This window comes from Ambystoma mexicanum, chromosome 10, assembly GCF_040938575.1.
Source record: "Ambystoma mexicanum isolate Mex_15411 chromosome 10, UKY_AmexF1_1, whole genome shotgun sequence".
NCBI classification, from domain to species: Eukaryota; Metazoa; Chordata; class Amphibia; order Caudata; family Ambystomatidae; genus Ambystoma; species Ambystoma mexicanum.
Window position 1 is genome coordinate 845,217,334 of NC_090932.1, and position 17,300 is coordinate 845,234,633.

At 47.2% G+C, this 17,300-nt stretch overlaps 1 protein-coding gene across 1 annotated transcript in view; it reads right to left on the reverse strand.

Annotated features, from left to right (window-relative positions):
* The window catches only part of WDR49 (WD repeat domain 49), a 723,235-nt gene that overhangs the window by 460,454 nt on the left and 245,481 nt on the right, over nucleotides 1-17,300 (reverse strand). The window lies entirely within an intron of this gene.

Consider the following 17,300-nt stretch of genomic DNA (forward strand, 5'->3'; position numbering starts at 1 on the left):
ACACACTGCAGGCCAGAATGTCATTGTTTTTAGTGTGCATTTTGTTATTGATTGGATTTAAGATTATGTCATTATTTATTTTCATTGTCTTTTTTTATAGATTTTTTTTCTTCTCTTTTGTGAGTGCTGTAAATTGATGATTTTCTTGTGTTTTGTCGCTTGTGAAAAAAGTCTAATTTTGACTGTGTCACAAATAAAAATAAAGGACATTTTGTTTTAAAAAAAACACAGATGGGAGCATAGCTCTGTGGCAACACACAGGTCTTGAAGCAAGACCCACGCTGAGCAAACGCGGGTTCGAATCCCCAGAACCGCGCGCGTTATAAATAACCTGCAATGAAACTAGCGCCTAGATACCCACAGGTTATGTGTGCTGTAAAAAAAAAATGCAAAACAAAACAAATGCAGACTTCCTTTAAGAACACGCCAAGATTCAGTTGTAATGGGCTGTTTGAGGCGCATTCCTTGTTCTTGTTTTCTGCTTAATATGCTTTTTTCGGCTGTTCCGTTTCACCACAAATTTAGAAGTCTTTTCTGGCTGGCTTCATGTTTTGGGACGCTGCCACCACTTCGGATGCGAAACAATTACAGTAAAACTCGGGGTCCGTTGGACTGAAATGTGTCAATTAGGGTTTCCTATATTTCAGCCCCAGTATTCTACGAATGGGAAGTGTGTGTTAGATCAATAGACCGTGCACAAGGGGCCCCAGTCACGAAACAATTTGGCCGGAAGTGAGATGCGTTAGTTAGAAGTGAGGGCGTCACCCAGGCGTGGTCACGTCAGACAAGGCGGCTAGGCGCCGTAAGATCACTACGGTGGGTATGGGCACAGTAAGAATATCGATTAACATAACATGCCCAATTCAGAAAGGAACGCAAGGGGGTCTAATTCACAAAGATTTGCACCGGGGCAAATGTCTCTGTAAGCATCTTGCAAATGCGAGGGAATTAGCGATTCCCATTTAGCCTGTTCCAACAGGTGAGATGGGTTGCGCAATGCATGAGAGGTTTCTTTTTGACCTTTCGACCATTTTATCCAAAAGAGAAAAGCCAGTCATCCAATCCGTTTTCTTCGGAATACATGGATTCCATCAAACAAGCAAACAATATACATCAACGTCATCAAATGCAAAAAAAATCCTGACACAGCCTGGAAGTTCACCTCCTGTTCGGAGCCCTACCGTGAATATGCCACTTAGCATTCCTTGTTGCTCCCTGTGTGTCTGTGCCTTAGTGTTGGAGGGCAGCGCTATTGCCTGCATCGCTTTATCAGCCCAAGACAGACAGCTATCAAGGATGCAGGTAAGCACCTACATGGTTCAAGCTCATTAGGGATCCTCACTACAGTATAGTCTGACATCCTTGTGGTTGGAGCACTGGGGTATTTTTAATGAAGCAGATACAAAGCACCTTCTGTTATACTGCATTTGCCTCCGGAGAGCTTCAGCCGGAGCATCACTGACAGGAGTTTGCTCCTTTACATGTGTGTATGTCCCAGGACAACAAAGTCATTCTGGTAGGCCCGGCACATGTTCCCATTAAGGAACATAGTCAAGCCACTGCAACTTCTGGGGGAAATGTGGAACGTAGCCCACCCATCATATGTTTTGCTTTTTCAACATTGTTGTGAGGACGTGCTCTCGCGTGAGCACAGCAACTGCAGTAGCCTGGCAAGAGGGACAGTGCACATGCACGGACTCTGTGCGTGCAAGAGGCGGGACAGAGCGTCCTGTGAAGCAACAGGATGCACTCCAGTGTTTCTTCAGGCTCAAGGCATAATCCATTGTCCAACCTCCAGTGCAGTGCGTTTAATTCAGGACCATGTGTTACTTGTGTAGCAGTAAAGCAACTGCCTGTTGTATTTATTTATGCTGCAGCATTAAACGAGTTATCAGAGATACCGTGTTGAGTGTTATATGAAGCCATAACATAGTTGGTGAAAAGGATCAAAGCAGCCGCCCACCTTCTCCACAATACAAGGTGCAAAGCCTCCCTCTGCCTTTCAGCAGTGCCGGGTAGGCCCTGCGATTCCATGGCCACAATTGGAACCTTTGTTTACTACGTACCTAGAGGCTCTGGGTGGCATCCAATACGCTGCTAGAAGGAAAAAGGCCACACTACACAAAGTCATGAGAGTAGAAGGCCAAAGGATATTCGCCGGTTTGAATCCAGAATCGGTCGACGGGGACAGCGACAGCACTTTTAAAGAGGTCATCTGCAGGATCGCTAAAAGATTTTCCAATAGGGAGAATGCTGTGCTGCATTGAATAAGGTTTTACAGTAGGAAGCAGGAGAGCACGGAGCCGGTGGATGACTACATCACCAGATTGAGGGAGATGGCTGCGCTGTGCGGGTTTGGAGAGAATACAGAGAATATGATATGTGACATGCTGGTGGTGCATACCAACTGCAGAAAAGTGCAGGACAAGTTCCTACTGAAAAAGGAATTGCAATTGGATTAAGCAATTCAGATAGCCAGAGCAGAGGAAGAGACCTTGTCCAGGCGCAAAGAAATGTCGGAACCGCGCAGGCCACTGACAACCATGCGGTACAATGGAAAGGTCCAAGAAACAAACCCAGGTATGAGAGCAAAGATGAAAGGGGAGGGAAGAGAGAACCTCTGAAATGCTGCAGATGTACCAGCTAGTGTCGCTTGACAAATGACAAAGAATGTCCTGCTAGGATGAAAGAATGCTCAAACTGCAGGAGGTATGGACGGTTTGGGTGTGTTTGAATGAATTTTTTTTATCGCGGCAAGCTGACCGCAATTTAATTGCCATATTGCAATAGCATGAAAATGGCAGGAAAAAACTTACCTTCATAGAGGGTGATATGGTCATGAGTGGAAATGATAAATCTGCGGGAGGTATGCCTACAGTCATCATGGTGAACAGTTCAAGAGTGAGAAGGGAACAACCACACTGTGTATTGAAGGCAAAGAAACAAAGGTGATGGGTGATGGCTGACTCTTGGTCAGATTTAACAATCCTCCCCATTCAAACATACAAGGACATGGTGGGACAGAGAAAAGTGGAAGTAAGAAAGACAAAACACATATCCACTGTCTTTGGAGGAGCCTCAGTGAAGCTATTGGGATACATCAATTCAGTCATTCAGTTTAAAGGCAGACAGACTACGAAGACAGCATATTTTTCCAAAGAGGGTCCGGCAGCGTTGGGGTGGGATGCTCAGGCCAAACTGAACATTAGGCTAGATCCCAGCACAGAGGATCAAGTACTCTCAATCAGATCAGGAGGAGTGTCGGTGTCAAGCGATGAATTCCCCACGTTATTTTCCAAGGTACCAGGGAAAATCAAGAAACACAAAATCCGTCTGAGACAAAATGCACCCGGTCAAGCACCATTTGAGAGTCGTGCCCGCAACCACAAGAAGTTCCCTGCAGGCTCAACTCATGAAAATGGTTAATAAAGGCACCATCATAATAGTGGAGTCGTACTGATAAAAATACAACAATCGAACGATATCAGGGTGTGCATTGACCTGCATAGCCTAAATATCTAAGTAATAACGGACAGCTACCCACTACCCTGCATAAATGAACTAATACTTATGATGAAGGAAGTCAAGTTCTTTTCAAAATTAGAAATGAGTGACCCGTACCATCAGATAAGTTTACATAAAGAGTCAAGGCCACTAACAGCTTTCATCACTCCGTTTGGCACCTACCAATTCACCCGCATGCCATTCGGGTTGTCTTCAGCCGCTTCAGCATTTGAAAGGATGATGAACTCACTGCTGCACAATTTAGGCAATGTGTCTTATTTTCAAGACAACATCCTTATCTATGTGGAAGATGCAAAGACTCATGTTGTGGTCCTGAGGAAGGTACGTTTGGGACTTGAGGAGGCAGTGGTACGTTTGAAATATGAAAAGTGCAAGATCAAAGCAAGTGAGGTGGAATACCTGGGGTATAAAATATCACAGGAGGGTTTCAGTCCCAAGAAGAATCTCTCGCAAGCTATAGTTAAAGCGCCAGCCCCGACATCAAAAGAAGAAATAAGGTCCTTTCTAGGACTGGCAGAGTACTGTGCAAAATGTATACCTCAGTTCTCTGAAACCACAGCTTTGTTAAGGGAACTCCTGAGGAAAGGAGTAGAATATTACTGGTGACAAGGGCAGAAGTATGCGTTAGAGGAAGTCAAAAAGAATTGTAAATGCCCCGGTCTTGAAACTATTCAACCTGTACGGGAAACCTACATAATCACAGATGCTAGACCATATGGACTAGGAACCACTGTAACTCAAAAGAAAGGCGATATGGAGCATGTAGTGGTGTTTGCATCTAAAGCACTTTCTGAAGCAGAAAATAATGATTCCATGCTAGAGAAATAAATGCTAGCCTACGCCTGGGCCGTCAAGTATTTCAGGATTTACGTGTGGGCAGGCTGGGACTGTCCTATAGGGCGATAGGCCCATGGCCGATCCAAAATCACAAAATAATGGTGTGGGCCCGTTTCTTTGCTTAAAATGGGCCACTTGTTTGGCCAATTTGGGCCAGTTTGATGAGGTAATTCACTCTGCGGCTAGTAGTTTTGACCTCTGCTTCTGAATATATATTCTTTAAAATGCACAATTTGCATCACACTTTATCAAAAAACTCCCCTTTGGTAACTATTCAAACAGTGTCACAAAAGGAATGAATAGCCACTTGCAACCATGGGCCACTTTTTAATTGGTGCCTGAGACAATTTTATGGCCCAGTCTGACCCTGCGTGTTGGGCATGAGGTTCCATTTGGTCATAGACCATAGTCTACTTATTCACAAGTTGAGCCCCGAATGTACAAAGACGTCCACTCCTAAGCTGGCACGCATAGCAGCCAAACTTCAAGAATATACCTATGAGATAATGCACATAGCTCGGTAGAAGAATGCACAAGCAGACTGCATGTAACGTCTACCGGAATGCAGAGTCAGCAACCACATTTCTGCAGGATGAATGAGTGGTGGCTTTGGTGGGTGATTTAAAAAGCAGGGGATTCTTGAAAATGAGTGAAAAACATTGGAAAGAAGAGTCGACCAAAGAAGCAACTCTTGGAAGAGTAACTGAATGGTCCCAAAATGGTTGGCCAGTGGAAGAACCATTACTGAATGTCTGAGGACATACTGGAAAGTAAGCAAAAAGATGTACGAAGCTGACGGGTTGCTAATGAGAGGAGATCAGGTGATACCGCCCTTGGAATTGAGAAAAGTGATTCTGTGCAGGGCACATTCAGGACATTTGGGGGTATTATGACCAGACAAAGAGTGCAGGGGTCATACGGGTGGCCCTGCATGGACCAAGACATCAGAATAATGATGGAAAGATGCCATGAATGCATCAACAGCAATAAGAGAATCAAAGTACAGCAAGCACCATTAATCCCCACAGAGATTCCCGAAGAGGTGTGGCACAAGATTGGCCTCAATCTCATTGGACCGTTCGAAGAAATGTCAGCTGAACACAGGTATGGAGTGGTAATGATAGACTACCTATAGAAGTGGGTAGGGACAGAATTCGTGCCCACCATCACCACAGTTATAGAAGTGTTAAATGCAGCATTTCAAAGGGAAGGCCTGCCGAAAAAAATAGTGAACAACAATGTGGTCCAGCTAGTATCAAGAGAAATGGAAATTAATTAGCAAGACCATAATATCAAACACATAAAAGCAAGTCTCTATCATCCCCAGCCCAACTGATCGGTAGAACAGACCAATAGGTTTTTTTAAAGGTGCCCTACAGCTGGCTGTGGCTTTGGGTATGGACCTCTACAAGACTGTCAAAGAAGCAGTACTGGCCCACCATCTCACTCCCAATGCTACCACTAATGTGTCTCCCGTTCACATGTTGAGAGGGAGGAGGGCCGCCTCCACTCTGGTACCCCGATCGGTATCTAAAGTGAGGCACAATGACAAAGTCAACATGAAGGGTGTGGTTTGGAGAATTCAAAAGAGCAAAGACCAGATGAAATGATGGAATGGCACACGCAAAGCGGACCAGAGGACTGAGGTAAATGAAGGCGACATGGTTAAAATAAAGTTTCCACACAAGGATCAAATAACAGGATCCTGGTACAGTCAACCCCTAAAAGTGGTGCAAAAAGTCACAAATCATGTGTACACTAAAGATGGTAAAAGGTGCAACCTAGACATAGTTGCATTATTCAGAAGAATTCAGCTCCCGGAGTCAAGAGAAGTGCCCATGAGAGAACAAGAGGCACAGGAGCAAGAAGCCTACAGGGGACAGGCGAGTGCAAGAGGATAGAACAGACCGGAGAAGATTCAAGAGGCGTATGGAACAGGAGACATCATGAGTGATGCGAGGGACTTGCAAGGTGAATGGGACATGCCGATACCAGCCAGAGAGAGTTCATAAGGAGTGGAGCCCGCATTATCGAGCCCATCGCTGAATGAGATTCGGCCCCAAAGCAAGAGGCGGACACTGGTTAAGTATAAGGACTTCGTGATGAGGTAGTATCAAGCGGCTCAACAAAAGGAGGTATGTGAGGATGTTCTCTTGGGAGAGCATGGCAATGGGCATAGCACTGCAAGAGGGACAGTGTGAACGCACAAACTCTATGCGCGCGAGAGACAGGACAGAGAGGCCGGTGCAGCAAGAGGATGCATCCCGGCACTCCTCCAGGATCCAGGCATAATCCATAGTCCAAGCTACGCAGTGAAATTAATCCAGGACCATATGTTACTTGTGTAGCAGTGAAGCAACTGCCTTCTGTATTTATTTAAGTTATGCTGCAGTATTAAACACCTTATCAGAAATATGGTGTTCAGTGACAGATGAAGCCATAACAATTGTCCTCCTGTGGGCATTTCTGAGGAGGTAAGGTAGGACCTAGGACCCCTCATAGGGCAACCTAGTGGGAGGAGATATGCCTGGCCCCTTCCCAAAAAAGGGCGAGAATTTCCTTGGTACAGAGTGAGGCAGTGTGGCTGGGGTTATGCAGCCTGGCTCTGCACAAAGGATCCCCAGGGATGTCATTTGGATGTTGGCAGGGGTCACAGCCAAGACCCCTGTGTTCTCCCCAGATACCCCAGTAAACTGAAGCTCCTGGAGTAGCGGGGGGCCCCTGCACCCCCTGATTTGCTGGGGCCCCACCACACCAGGTCTGGGGGTGCACCCGCGCAGTCAGGGCGAAGGCTGGGCCGGGGTTTGCAGGGCGAGATGGATGCGCTCAGAAGGTGCCAGAGCTTATGTGCCATGTGTCACATGCCATGCTCAACTCCAAACCCTTCTCCTCTGGCTTCCTCGCGGCTCATATGCAGAAAGCCGGAAGCTCTCCCAGCTTCCTGGTTCCTGTTTGTGAGCAGCAAGAATGAGCTGAGAGTGGCTTGGAGTGACATGTATTTTGCATGTGTGAAGTGCATATCAGATGTATGTTTGTGCTATGAGTCAGTGAGTGGTGGGTGAATGAGATGAAATGTGATTGTGTGTGTGTTTGAATGTTCTGGATGGGTGGGTGTGCGCCTGTATAGATAACACAGTGAGAGTGGACACAAGAGAAGCTCTATGGGTCAGTGATTGGTGGGTGAATGAGTAGGAATGTAATAGTGTGTTTCAATGTTCTGGGTGGGTCGGTGCATTCCTGTGTGGTGAATGCAACGCAAGTGGACGTGAGAGGTTAATGGGTTAGTGAATGGTGGGTGAGTGAGTAGGAATGTGGGTACATGTGTACATTTTCTGAGTGGGTGGATGCCAGTTTAAGTGAAAGTGAGAGAAGGTATATGGGTGAGTGACTGGTGGGTGAATGGGTATGGGTGTCATTGTGTGTGTGAATGTTCTGGGCTGGTGGGTGCATGTCTGTGCGGTGAATGCAGTGTGAATGGATGTGAGAGGAGATGTATGGGTGGGTGAAAGGGGATTTGTGTGTGTGTGTGTGTGCGTGTGTGTGTGTGTGGGTGCATGCATGTGTCCGTGCGTGCGTGCGTGCATCTGTGCGTGCATGTGTGTTTCATTACCTGGCTAGATTGGCATTTTGGTACAGCCAGTCTAGTCATTGCTTACTGTGGCATGACATTTGTACTCGTCATCTTTGATAAAGCAAGCATGATAAGCAGTATTACCTCGCTAGACCGACATTTTGGTGTAGGTGCCTGTATATTTCTTACTGTAGCATGACCTTTTATTAACTGAGCATCTATTATGAAGCAAGGATGATAAGTGTTCTTATGGCTCTAGAATGGCTTACATTGGAACCAGTTTGGACATGTTTTCCTATTGTGACATGTCACTTTGCATGGACAAACCTATTTCCTTACATAGGAGTACTGGCATATATTGGCAGAGCCATCTTTGCGCCTAGTGCCAGTAATGATACTATAAAAAGCATCAAATCAACCATGAGTATGCTCTTATATGGGAATACTATTATGTTTGTGGAGCCAGCATCGAAATGTATGGGCACAGCCAGCATGAAAATGTTTTTTATACTGGCATATATTAAAGGAACCAGCATGACAATGCATTCGGAAATGCGCATTTGCACTTTTGGTGACTTCCATCTATTGTACTAGTTTTCCCTATGAGCTACCCTACACCTTACAAAACCGATTGCAAACTGTCTTGCCTTCTACCCAAATGTTCATAGAAAGTATGCTGTGGACCATTTTTACCCATTATTCAAAAATGTTCTCATGGGAGGGGGGGGGTAAATCCCCCTCACCCTCTCCAACCCCATTTTCGTTAGTTCAGGAACCCTGAATATGCTCGGTCGCAATCGCATATTTCTGGCAAATATTTACACCCTCCAATAAAACAATACACAGCCACCACTGGTGGCTGGTATATTTTGGGACAAGGCACTTCCCTCTTCTTTCTACGCTAGGTGAAACATTTAAGCTTTGATTAAAAACATAATTACTTCTTTCACTGGGAGTAGTGCATGCCCCTGCAGCAGCATACTAAACATGGCGCACATGTGATGGTTCATGTTGACCCGTGGTGCGGCGTGCCCTGTGCTTTGTTAAGACGCTTGGGGTGGAGGGGTCGCAGAGGGGCCCCCAAATTATGTGCTATGCCACTGATTGGGCTCTGCTCACCTTAAACGCATTCAAGTGTGATGTGAATGGTTTAGAGGGGCCTCAAACTCGACCAGAGACCCTGCTCTGGTGCAACACTGTTTAAGAAAATAAGTGTTGGACACAGATGTAACGCTCACCTGACTCCCACGGAGGCGCTGGTCTAGTCTGGGTTGCTGTGGCCTCTTCGAGCGTGATGCGCAGAACTCGAAACACTGACTGAACAGGACCCTTAAATCTTGCTTGTCTGGCCCGTAGGAATATCCTTCTGCAGATGAGAAAGGGGATTAACAGTCTGCAGAATAGTGTGCTTGCTCCCCCCTTCCCCCTTCGTTCTTCTCTAACTTCCTCCGAAATCCCCGGTTGAAGCTCACCTTATGGTTTGAAAGGATGAACTCTCCATCCTGCTTCTGGTGCAGGGGCGTGTGTTTGTCCAGTTACTTCACTGGTTTTCAGAATGGCGCTGGCAAAATCCACTTGACTTTTCCGAGCGGAATGCCGTAAGTATGAAGATTACAAAAGTTCAAGTGTTGAGCCTCCTTTTCTGTTGCCTTCCTAACCTGTGATCTGTCCTTTATTTCAGGTGCAGAATGAAGGCGATGCGTTGAGGGATTGACTTGCCGATGGTAAACTCAGGTGAGTTAGCGATGGGGGGGATCCCTCTTAATTTCTTTATATTCCTCCAGTAATGTCTTTTGTCCTTTCCCCATAGCGGCCGGGGTGCGGTACCTGCCAACGTAGCGGCGCCGACCCGAAATGAGGAATGATCCACCAACAGAAGACCGGTAAGTGTTATGGCGGAAAATTAGGCTTTCCTCATATGTTCCTTCTGCTCACCTTTTGTCTCTTCTTCTCTCCCCTAGGCGCAGAGATGTGGCGACCAGTGCAGACAGTCGCGGTGGAGCCAGAAGAACACCCGAGGACAGGTGAGTGAAGCGTGGCGCTGCAGCGAGCAACGCAGTGCTTTTAAATGAAAGTCTTTTCTCAGGAACGCTGGCGTGAAGGTTCCGGATGCAGGTAAGAAGTTTGATAAAATTCTTGGTTTTAACCTTTCTCTTCTCTTCTTTCCTTACAGGTTTTCCAGGATCGAGGCGGGCGTGGCTGGAGACCAGATGCAGGAGCAGACACGGTGAGCGTTCAGCTGCTTGGATGCAGAACAACGCGAAGCGTGAGCTACTGTCTGGGCGTGGCTTAAATAGCCCCCAAAGTAGTTCCAGGTAAGTATCCTTCCCTGGCCACGCCCGAGTGGCAAAATAGTCCCAATGAAAAAATAGTCCCTTTCAGGTCTCAGGGAGGCCTGAATCTTGCAGCATGGTCTGCATCAGGTAAGTGCACAAAACACCTTCCTTTATGAGACTGGCGCCTATGGCGCCAGGACTGATGTCCAACATGAGCCTGGTGCCAAAGGCGCCAGGACAGAGTCCAAAGAGCCCCTATAAGGGGCCGCTGGGCTTTTACCCGGGGGCATGATGCCTGCTCCCGGGGGTGCTGGGCCTGGCCTGGTGCTCCGGGGGTAGGCATCATGACAGCACTCCCCCCAGGGCCCCTCCCAAGGTTGTTCCCTCTGGAGGCTTCGGTTTGTTTGGGAAATTCAGATGGAACCTTTTTACCAGCCGAGGTGCATGTACGTGATCGCTGGGTTCCCAAGACCTTTCCTGAGGCCGTACCCTTTCCAATCAATTAGATAGAAAAGTTTTGATTTTGAGATCTTAGAATCCAAAATGTTCTTCACCTCGAATTCAGGCTCCCCATCTATCTGGATTGGTTCTGGTGGCTTTATTAATCTGGTTCCTGGTTGCACTGGTTTCAAAAGTGACACATGAAAAACGGGGTGAATCCGCATGTTAGCTGGTAGATCGAGCTTGACTGCCGCTGGGTTAATTATAGCTTTGATGAAGTAAGGGCCCAAATACCTTGGATTAAAAGTTCGAGGTCCCTTGAGCAATAAGTGTTTGGTAGCCAACCATACTTGATCCCCTATTTGGTATGGAGGCGCCTCACTCCGATGCAGATCCGCATTCTTTTTGTATTTCCCTTTCGCTTGTTGCAAATGTGCAGTTGCATCCTTGAAGGCTTGAGTTATCGTGGAATGCAAATGGTCCACTGCAGGCATTTCAAGGCTCAGAGGTGAGTCCAGGTCTGAAGTACGAGGGTGATGTCCATATAGGGTATAAAAGGGGCTTTGTCCAGTTCCAGAGTGTACCGAGTTATTGTATGCATATTCGGCCACCCATAAAATATCCTTCCAATTACCCTCTGATTGGTGCAACATACATCGTAGGTATTGTTCAAGGGTCTGGTTCGTTCTCTCCATCTGACCATCGGTCTGTGGGTGGTGGCTGGTTGAGAGTCTTACGTCGATTTGTGCCAGTTGACAACACTTCCTTTAAAAATGAGAAATAAACTGGCTTCCCCGGTCGGAGACTAGTATGGACGGGAATCCATGCAAACGGATGATATTTTCGAGGAATTCCTTGGCTAGGACAGAAGCTGAAGGTAATCCTTTCAACGGAATAAAATGGGCCATCTTGGAAAATAAATCCACCACAACCAGAATAGTATTGTATCCATTACAAGGGGGCAGGTCCGTGATAAAATCTAGTGACAAGGTGTGCCAAGGTGCTGGTGGAATGTCTAAAGGCTGAAGAAGACTGGCAGGTTTTGTCTTTTGGCCTTTGTTTTGGGCGCAAACTCCACAGGACATCACGAAAGATTTAATATCCTTTCGCCAGGAAGGCCACCAGAATTGTTGTTTAATTTTTTCCTCAGTTTTGGCAATGCCAGGATGTCCTTCCATCAGGGTATCATGATGACGGGAAATAATCAGTTCTTGCAATTCCTTTTCTGGCAGAAATAAGCGTCCTTGGAAGTAAGGTAGGCCATCGTTGACCGAAAAGTAAGACCCCCTTTGCATCCAATCCTGCAAGGCTGTAGAGTCCAGGAGTTGTTTTACCTGTGCTTGAATGTCTTCAAGGGTTTGTAAAGAGGTTATCCCCAAAATTCTTTCTTCGGGAATTATCGGCACAGGTTCTGAGTTTGTGTCTATTTCTCCCATTCCTATTTGAGATAGCGCGTCCGCTTTGCCATTCTTACAGCCGGGGCGGTAAGTGATTACAAAATCGAACTCAGCAAAGAACAAAGCCCATCGGAGCTGACGTGACGATTGAGCCTTGGCAGTTTTTAAATATTGTAAGTTTCGGTGATCAGTGATCACTGTGATGGTATGCCTGGCGCCAAGAAGATAATGCCGCCAAGCCTTAAAGGCAGACTTAATGGCTAATAATTCCTTGTCGGTGATTGCATAATTTACCTCAGGCGGCGAGAACTTTCTGGACCAAAATGCTACGGGGTGCAGTTGGTTGGTTTCAGGGTCTCTCTGAGACAGGACAGCTCCCATGGCTAAGCTGGACGCGTCGGTTTCGACTATATATGGGAGATCGGGACGCGGGTGCTTCAAAATAGGTGCGGACGTGAATTTAGCTTTCAATTCCTGAAAGGCCTGTTCGGCTTCCTCGGTCCATTCGAAGCGTTTATTTTTCCGCAAGAGTGCAGTGCTGGGTTGTACCACACGTGAAAATTCTGGGATGAATCTGCAATAAAAATTGGCAAAACCAAGCATGCTTTGGACACCTTTCACCGAACTAGGTGATGGCCATTTGAGGATGGCATCCACTTTTCGTGAGTCCATTCGGACCCCTTTAGGTGTCAGGATGAATCCAAGAAACTCAACCTCGGTGTTATGGAAAACGCACTTTTCCAGCTTTGCAAACAGTTTGTGCTGGCGCAATTTGTCAAGGACGGCCCTGACATGCTTTCTGTGATCAGATTCCGAAGAGGAGTACACAAGAATGTCATCGATATATACGACAACACAAATATCAATGAGTTCCCGAAGGACATCGTTCATGAAGAATTGGAAGGCAGCAGGCGCGTTGCACAACCCGAAAGGCATCACCTGGTATTCCAATAATCCATATTTTGTACGGAAGGCCGTTTTCCATTTGTCGCCTTCTTTTACTCGCACCAGATGATAAGCCCCCCGGAGATCTAACTTGGTGTATACGCAAGCGTCCTTCACCTGGTCAAGGAGTTCAGGTATCAGAGGTAGAGGGTAACGGTTTTTAACAGTTATCTGGTTCAATGCGCGGTAGTCAAAACAGGTTCTAAGGTCGCCTTCTTTTTTGGGCACGAAGAACAAAAGCCGAGGATGCCGGAGACTTTGACGGGCGAATGAAACCATTGGCTAAGTATTGATCTAAATATTGTCTCAAATGCAGATTTTCAGGTTCAGTAAGGGCATAAATCCTGCTACAAAGGAGTTGTGCACCGGGCACCAGATCGATTTGGCAATCGTACGATCTGTGGGGAGGTAACGTGTTGGCCTGTTCCTTTTGGAAGACGTCCTGAAAGTCTTGGTATTCCGGAGGTAGTTGCATGGAGACAGAGGTTACAGACGCTAGACTAATCTTCAGATTTTCTGGGTAGCAGGTTTGTGCACAATCCGGGAAGGTTATTCTCTTCGCTCGGCAATCAATTCGAGGATTATGTGTCTCTAACCAAGGGATTCCGAGAATAAACTGAAACTGTGGAGCCTTGATTACATCAAACACAACTGCCTCCCGATGGCCGTCCGGACCTATAAGTGTCACCTCAGCAGTGGAATGTGTTACCGGTCCTGAGGCAATTTCGGTTCCATCGACTGTGGTGATGACATCTTTGCTGGTTTTAGGACGCAGAGGGAGGTTAATCCTAGAGACCAATTCACGATCCACATAATTTCCTATAGCCCCACTATCGATGTATGCCTTTATTGCATGCAACCGTTTATGCTGTTCCGGATCTACGAGGACCATTGGCACAATGAAATGCGAGGTCTGAGAGTTAGTTTTCAAGCTCGGCAAGTGGACCCCTACGCTTGTCGGGCGTGGTCGTTTCCCGAAACAGAGTCTTCATGGTTTTTATCAGCGGCTCCTACCACCTTCTTGGGCGGTTTTGCCGGGCAATCTCGTAGAAAGTGTCCAGAGGACCCACAATAAAGACATAATTGCATCTGCCATCTTCTTTCACGATCTTTTTGAGTTAAAGGTCCTTTAACCCCTCCGATTTGCATAGGCTCAGAAACATCAGCACCCTTGGGGTTAGCGTGGGTCTTGACCAACACCCGGGTGTTACGCTCACCTTATTCCCACGGGGCGTCGATCTGGACTGGCCCGCTGTTGCTTCCACCAGAGTAACACGTAGAGCCGAGATGACAGACTGGGCAGACCCACTTAGCTTCGTTTGTTGGATTCGTACGAATATCTTTCTGCAATGGAGAAAGGGAATTAACCTCCCGTAATCTGAGCGTTAACCCGCCTTCCCACTCCCCTTGTCTGCCCACAGAACACTCCTGAAGTTCCCTCTAAATCTCACCTGAAGATTTGGAAAAATGAGCTCTCCATCCTGCGTCGAGCGCAGGGGCGCGTAGACGACCAGTTACGTCACTGGCGTGGAGGAATTGGTGAGTTCCAGTATTGACTCTAAGCCCAATTGTTCGTAAGAGTTCAAAAGTCTGATCTTCACTTTGCCAGATTCCTTGCAGGTTGCGGATGGTGGACAGTCATAATGTCGAAAAAAAATGTCGACAGACAAAAATGTCGACAAAAAAATGTCGAAAAAAAAAATGTCGACTTTCTCTTTTTTTAATTATATATTTATTTTAGGGGTTTGGGAGCTTAAAAAAAGGGAAAAATTTTAAAAAAAAATTAAAAAAGGGGGGTTGGGGGGGGGAACCCCCCCCATATAAAAAAAAAAATGCATTGAAAAAAAAAGTCGACATTTTATTTTTCGACATTTTTTTTTCGACATTTTGACTGTCGACATTTTGACTGTCGACATTATGACTATAAACCGTTGCGGATTTAAACCACCAGAAGAGTTCCAAGTGGCAATTGGTAAGATCCTGGTAAGTCTATTGTGGTTCTCCCCTTTGGGGCCGGGGTACAGCGATGATGCAGAATTAACTGCACCGACCCGAAATGAGGTGAGTACCCCCCTGTGGTAAATCAGGTAAGTCTTTGGGGGTAGGTTGTATTGTCCTTGTTTTTTCCCCTTAGGGGCCGGGGTGCGGCGGTGATGCGGAATTGACTGCGCCGACCCGAGATGAGGTGAGTACCCCCCTTTGGTAATCAGGTAAGTCTTTGGGGGTGATTTGTATTGTCCTTGTTTTCCCCTTAGGGGCCGGGGTGCGGCAGTGATGCAGAATTGACTACGCCGACCCGAGATGAGGTGAGTACCCCCCTGTGGTAAATCAGGTAAGTCTTTGGGGGTGGTTTGTATTGCCCTTGCTCACCTATCTGTTCTTGTCTCCCCCAGGTGTTGAAGAATGGCCTGGAGATGCTGGATTCGCGATGGAGTAAAGGAATGCAGCCCCGGTTGGTGAGTTCAGCGCGGCTCTGCGAGGTGCGTGGCAATACACCTGAGAAGGCTTCTCTCTTCCAGATCGACGATGTGCTGGATCAAGGATTCAGGTAAGGGTTTTGTTCTGACCTCTTCTCATTCTCCTTTTCTTGTTCCAGGTGTTCCAGGGCTGAAGCGGGCATGGCTGAAGACTGGAGCTGCTGAAGACACGGTGAGCGTTACGCTGCAGCAAGCAGAATAACGCGAAGCACGTGTGGCTGTCCGGGTGTGGCTTAAATAGCCTTGGAAGAAGTCCCAGGTAAGTATTTTTCCACAGCCCCACCCGAGAGGAAAGGAGTCCCTGAGGTAAAGTAGTCCCTTTAAGTCTCATTTGGCTTGTGGCTTCGTGCAGCATGGTCTGCATCAGGTAGGTATGCAGCATGGTCTGCAACAGGTAAGATTTCTGTAATGAGCCTGGCGCCCATGGCGCCAGGACTGACTTTATTCTTATGAGCCTGGCGCCACAGGCGCCAGGACTGTAGCCAAAGAGCCCCTAACTGGGATTTTTGGGCATGCTTCAAGTGGCATGATGCCTGCTTCCGGGGTTGCTGGGCCTGGTCTGGCTTTCCGGGGGCAGGCATCGTGACACCGGGTCTCAAACTTGGACCGATCTGCTTTTCTGTTTTGAAGTCTGTGATCCAATTGGACCACTAAGTCTATATATTCTGTGCATTCTTGGGGCAGATTTACAACTAGGGCCAGGACATCTTTAAGTTCTCTGCGTAGACCTCGATAAAATAACGTGATTCTTTTATCCTCTGGCCACCCAGTTTCCACAATTAGTCTATTAAAGGTTGCAATGTAGGATAGGAGGTCCTGATTGCCCTGTCGCAGGGATAGGAGTTCGTCATCCAGAGCCTGCCCCTGAGAGTGTCGAGCAAATAACCTTTCCATGCTTGCTTGAAATCCTTGAAAATCACGGAGAATCGGGTCATCTTGAGTAACCAGTGGAACTGACCAATCGGCAGCACAGCCGCTGAGATATGACAATACAAAGGCTACCTTGGTCTGGTCATTAGGGAAGGCCCCAGGTCTGCATAGGAAGTGCAAATGACACTAATTCATGAATACGGCGAATCGTTTGGGGTCCCCAGCAAAGCGTTCGGGTGGGGCCAGCGGCAAGTTTCCAGGTAGATTAATCTGCACAGGGTTACTGGGAACCACAAGAGCGGGGTTCCCCCCGGAACCGGGTAGAGGAGTGTGTCCAGCTTGACCTTGCAAAAACTGTCTAGCCAGGTCATCAGTTCTTTCCTTTGATACAATCAATTCCCACCTGAGAGCATTGGTCTCTTGACGAGCGGCGTGTACTTCGGCCTGTAATTCCCCCAGTAGTTGGGCCAACTGATCAGTCTCAGAAGTTTCCATAGCGCCTGGGTGGGAATTTGTAGAAAGGCTTCGCATTCTGTAATGCTCACCTGACTCCCACGGAGGCGCTGGTCTAGTCTGGGTTGCTGTGGCCTCTTCGAGCGTGATGCGCAGAACTCGGAACACCGACTGAACAGGACCCTTAAATCTTGCTTGTCTGGCCCGTAGGAATATCCTTCTGCAGATGAGAAAGGGGATTAACAGTCTGCAGAATAGTATGCTTGCTCCCCCCTTACCCCCTTCGTTCTTCTCTAACTTCCTCCGAAATCCTCGGTTGAAGCTCACCTTATGGTTTGAAAGGAGGAACTCTCCATCCTGCTTCTGGTGCAGGGGCGCGTGTTTGTCCAGTTACTTCACTGGTTTTCAGAATGGCGCTGGCAAAATCCACTTGACTTTTCCGAGCGGAATGGCGTAAGTATGAAGATTACAAAAGTTCAAGTGTTGAGCCTCCTTTTCTGTTGCCTTC